This window comes from Notolepis coatsorum (assembly GCF_963971535.1).
Source record: "Notolepis coatsorum genome assembly, chromosome: 16".
NCBI classification, from domain to species: domain Eukaryota; kingdom Metazoa; phylum Chordata; class Actinopteri; order Aulopiformes; family Paralepididae; genus Notolepis; species Notolepis coatsorum.
In genome coordinates, this window is record NC_140180.1 from 24,742,892 (window position 1) to 24,748,903 (window position 6,012).

The window sequence follows — 6,012 nt, forward strand, 5'->3', positions numbered from 1 at the left end:
GAAGAGGAAGACTATGGTGCTAACTACATTGTTTTCCACTATAGTCATTCAGCAGTGGTGGGTCGTAACAGCAAAAAAGTTACACATATTACATGCATACTAACATAAGATTACTAAATAATAGGGCGGTCGGGTGGCGTAGCGGAGATTGTGCTCGTCACCAATGCAAGAGGCTGCGGTCTCGACTCCCGGAGAGTCAGCATTGCCTTGGCTTGGGCTGATCGCTATACTAACTCGTTTGGCTGAGTTAGGGGGAGGGAAGCCGTGGGTGGGTCCTGGGCGTTGTGGACAGCGACCCCTACAGTTCGGTCGGGGCGCCTGCACAGCGAGGGTAGGATCTGGAGAAAGGTAGTGTGACCTTCCACACGTTACACTCCCGGTGAGAATCTGCGCTGCCAGGCTGGCTGCCGGCTGGCTGCACATGTGTCGGAGGAAAGCATGTGACAGTCTCCGGCCTCCCGGACCAACAGTAGGGGGGGGGTGCGCAACAACCAGGAAGGGGGTTGGGAATTGGCATAACGACTAACAATGGGATGGGAGAAAAATCGGAAAAAAGGGGGAAAAAGATAACAAAAAAATTAAAATAAAAATAAAAAGAGATTACTAAATAATAGGACATACACACACAGGTTTCTTTTTTGGATTTGTTTAAAATGATAAAAATAAGTTTAACAGATATAATCCACATAAGAGCTGCTGTAGCAATGCAGCCCAAAGCAGAGACAACACTGATCTAGAAGATCAAGAACCATGACCCCGCCCCCCAACCACCATGACTCCACCCCCAACCACCAAGACCCCGCCCCCAACCACCATGATCCCTCCCCCCAACCACCATGACCCCGCCCCCAACCACCATGACCCCACCCCCCAACCACCATGATCCCACCCCCCAACCACTATGACCCCGCCCCCCTCCCCCCAACCACCATGACCCCGCCCCCCAACCACGATGGCAAGAAATAACATAGTGGAAACACTGCGCTGTCAGCAAACTAGACTGAGAAGACCAAAAGGTAGGGACGGTTACTTTAGGGACAGTTACTTTAGGGACAGTTACTTTAGGGAAGGTTACTTTAGGGAAGGTTACTTTAGGGAAGGTTACTTTAGGGACGGTTACTTTAGGTTACTTTAGGGACGGTTACTTTCAAAGTATGTGCTAATATTTTACAGATGACTGATTGTCTGCTTAAATTGTAATCAATAATGCACTGGAATACTCAAACTCAGTCATGTAATCTGAAGAGCTTCAATTACTTATGGGTTACTTTGACTCCACAGTCTATAAAATATGTATTCCAATTCCAATTTCAAAAGCGTTATAACCATCATCTGCTTCAGCAAATATTATTCCACAGTGTGTGAAATGATGTTCATAATCTCTAAATGTCTGATCCCCCTAACATCACAATTGTTTTGGTAAAAGTAATTGCTTTTATACAGCAACTGTAATGCATTGGATTTTTTTTATTTTTTATTTATATAATCTGATGATTGTATTCCTGCTACATGTAGCCTAATCTATTACTGCTTAATCCTGGCTGTTGATAAACTACAAAGATGAAGTCTTATGGTACTATAGGATGTTTTGGGTTATGATGACCCACACTTTTCTAATGTACGTGAGTGTGACACATTAAGCCTTACCATTCTGGTTATGTAATGTTTGGATCTGTGATTTGAAATGATCATGTGTGTACTGTAAATTGTAAAGTTTTAAAGTGTATTGAATATGCTGCAAATTTCCCATTCACTATTGTACTGCTGCTGTTGTATTTTACCTTTGTTTAAAGCACAAAAAGGATATGTTTTATTTATAATGTTTTTTCTTCTGTATTAATAATAAATTAAATTATAACTAGAAAGGTGTGCTCAGTAGAGTGCAAATGTTCACCAGGTGGCAGCCACTAATTTCTTCTCTACTGGCCTACACATTAGGCAGGGCTTAAATATAGGGGGTGGGGCAAACAGACGAATGCAAGCAGATCCCCTTGCAATATAACTATTACACAATTATACTGTGACACTATCTTAAACATCGGACGGCCCGCGGGCCGTCATGCACACTTGTGCACGTCGCGGCACTTTGCGCTTGTCTGCCGGCTCCGGGCTGTGTTTCTATTGATCATTCAGTACATTGTTGGAAAGGTAAACTTCCCGCCGTTCGATCGACACCCCTCTCGACCTATTGCATGCTTTCAGTCTCGAGTTACAAGATGAAACAAGTGACCACGTCCGGTTGTGAACGGTCCTGAATGGACCAGTCACCTCTGATGGCGAAAATGATTGACCACCTTTGTAGCCAATGAAATTCTGGGATATCCCATGCGGGGGCTGATTGCAACAAGAAAGGGGTAGGAGAAGTTGTGGAAGTCCTTTGTTTTGACTAGAGCCTCGAAATGAATGGCAGCGGATGGCCATTTTGGATAATCATGCCGAATTAACGCAGGTACACACATTACAAAAACCTTTCCGTGGGATTGTTATAAACTTTGGACCTGTACTACATAAGAGTTCAGGCTATGGAACTGTTATGTTTTCCAGCTCGTACCTCTCAGCCGGAACTTAAAAACAGGCATCTGGCAACCAGTAAACAGAAATGTGAGAACACAAAACTTTCAAACCTCTGTTACTCTATTTCATTAGCACTCAATGTGATTTTTCTTTATTGTGTAAGACACTTCAGAATGTTAAATGTTAATGTAAAAAAATAGCCCCATTTTTGCCCGATGCTTAAGTGGTTACACTAGTACACACTATTACACTATTACATACTATTACACTATTGCACTATTATACACAGTATTACAGTATTAGGTGGTGGAATAAACATTTAAAACAATTTGGGTGGAATAAACATTTAAAACTTTAAGTTAATTGACACCTCCCCTAAGTCTCTATAGACAAACAGTTCATGAGATATGAAAGGGGACAGTATTTATTTCAATGGACAATGATGGAAATTAATAAATGTTTTTCATGGATAGGTACAGTATATGTTGTAAACAGGTGCCAGAAAACTGATTACTAGCTAACCTGTGTAGTAACGCCCTCTTGTGTCCAAAAGGTGTAACTTCATACTGAATATGTATTTCAATGGACAATGATAGAAATTAATTCAAATAACCTATTTGAAAAATATTTGAGAATATTTTTGGAATTCTTGTCCTTGGCAATCATAGGGGCTGATGAAGGGTGCAATTATGAATTACAACACCCAGGGACGTATCATGAATCTAAGGGACCCTGGGCAGCTCTATGGCCCATCTATCCACAGAACTCATATGGTAAAATATGGTGCTTGTAAGCATAGATATATATCACTAGATGACTCACCCGTGCTGCTGGCCAACGGAGACCGACGTTGCCACATGGCGGCCATCTTGCGTGGGTGGAGCACGCCCACTCATAACATGCATGTCTATGATGCATGTACTATTGAAATAACCATAGCTTGCTAAATTTTCAACCGTTTGGTTTGTTAAAAACGTCAGAGATGTAGTTATCATACTGCATACTTATAATGGACTTTCATATGAATTTTTTTTTTTATTGAAATAATTCTTCCAACCATAGCTTGCTAAATTTTCAACCGTTTGGTTTGTTAAAAACGTCAGAGATGTAGTTATCATACTGCATACTTATAATGGACTTTCATATGAAATTTTTTTTGTATTGAAATAATTCTTCCACGCAAGAATCATAGCCACGTTAATAACGTTTGTAATACACCAAACCGTTTGTAAATCCGTCAAGATTTCAGCAAGTTAAGAGTATTTTTGTTTGTGCAGATCATCACCTTAAAGCAGTAGTCCACTCAAGCAAGATGGCCGCCGGTGAACAACGCGGGAGACTCCGCCTTGAGTTGAGCCATCTAGTGTATATCTATGCTTGTAAGGGCCCGAAAGTGATAGTGACTAGACTCTAGCAATCTGGCAGGTTGGGGGGGGGGGGGCATGTAAAGCTATGAGCAGCTACCCTGGAGCAGTGGAGGCTTGCTTGGTCTGATTTTGAGGGGTCTCTTTACAGCCCCCATGACCTTTGGAGCCTGGGTGGAGTGGATTTTCACACCTGTCCTGCTCCCGCAAGATTACTCCCGTCCTGTGATTCAATGAAGTTTCAAGTTCAAATTTTGTTTTATTTGTCATTGTCACATAGTGAAATGCTTGGTTCTATATGATATGACTCTCCTCCTGAGATTGTGCTTCATAAAACAGTAAAAGACCAAACAATATACAAAATATACAATATACAAAACTAAAATGTACAAAATGCAAAAATGAGGTAGAAGTGCAAATGTATAAGAATAAATATATAAAATATGGCGTAATGTTTAAAAAGTGTTTAAAGTGAATGTTTAAAGTGAGTGTGTGCAAAAGAATCCCCCTGTCCCAATCCTGGTGGAAGTTACACAAAATGACCCCTATTCTGTCTCATCCTGTTTATTTTTGAAGGGGTGCGTTCCGGTACAGACTTCCAGCTGGAAGCTCTTTGGTTCCGGACAGAATTTCACTCAGAATTAAGAAAACATCACACATCTCATAGGTAAAAAATGTATAGCTATATGGAGAGATATATGAATATATATAAAAAGTAATTCCGTCCGGCCCACTCCTGTTGATTTGTAATCCCGTCCAGCTCAAGTGAAATTGACTCCCTTCCTGCAAGAATCCCAACCAAATGTCAGGCTCTATTTTGGGCCAGTGCCTGATAGATATAGGTCCATTTATTAATTTAGCCTTGACAGCATCCATGAAGTCATATTAGGCATCTGATTAGCACTACACGCAGTAGTACTAATATGTATATTTTGTATCCAGTTTAAAGGAACACTCCAACATTTTGGGAAATTAGCTTATTTGCCATCTACCCTGGAGTTAGACAAGAAGATACATAGCTTTTTCTTCTCTGTGCATGCAGTAGGAGTAGGAAGACGTTGGGAACTAGGCTAATGGAGGAACCTACTTCCAGTGACTGATGCTAAGCTAGGCTAATGGTGCGCGTCTTCCTACTCCTACTGCATGCACACAGAGAAGAAAAATGTATATCTTCTTGTCTAGCTCCAGGGTAGATGGCAAATAAGCTAATTTCCCAAAATGTTGGAGTGTTCCTTTAACCACCTGTACATTGTATATAGCTGTTGCACTTTACTGCTACATTCGCACTCTGGTTGGATGCCAAACTTCTTTTCGTTGTACTGTACTTGTGCTGTATAATGACAATGAATTAGAATCGAATTTAATCGAATTTAATCTAATATTCTGCATTATATATTTTCCTGGCTGGTTTATTTATTTTATGAATAGTAAAATACATATGTGTGTCCTTGTGTGGGCAGATTTGGTTGTTCCTCGAATCAGGACAAAAGGATATGGACAGTTAGACACTGGACAATGAGTTCAAACATCATGTATTGCATTTATTGAATAATCAGAAAGAATAATTACATGAATTATCGGGTGGTCCATGGATCACGACAGGCTTGTTGACAGCAATGCAGCATATAGCAGAGTGGCCAAGGAGCTCTCCTTTCCTCTATTCTAAAATGGTCTGATATACTCGTCAGACCAATCAAGTGTGAGACACCTGTGTCCTTTCCCATATGATCCAGCTCGGACAGGATGCATAGTTATGTACCTGGAAAATGCACAGGCGTCCACCTTTCTGGAGATAAAGGGGCCCCTTTAACCTTGGCCTAAAAGCCTCTCAATGTAAAAGGAAACCCACTTATATTATGTACTTTTAACTTAATCAATGTTCCTAATTAGCTAATATATATAATATATATAATAATATATATATTTTTTTTGATGGGTTTTGCTGGGTTTTGCTGGGTCTCTTTTGTAACAACACTGTGCCACCTGTCATATAATAAATGCCCAAGAAGGCCAATTGGGAAGGGAAGGGGGGTGAAACTCGATGCCGCTACTCTCTAGGAATTACGGTAGTTCTACGTAATGTCACCGGAAAGGCCTTTGTGTGCCCCGAGTGTTCTCCTGCTCCGTTTTCTTT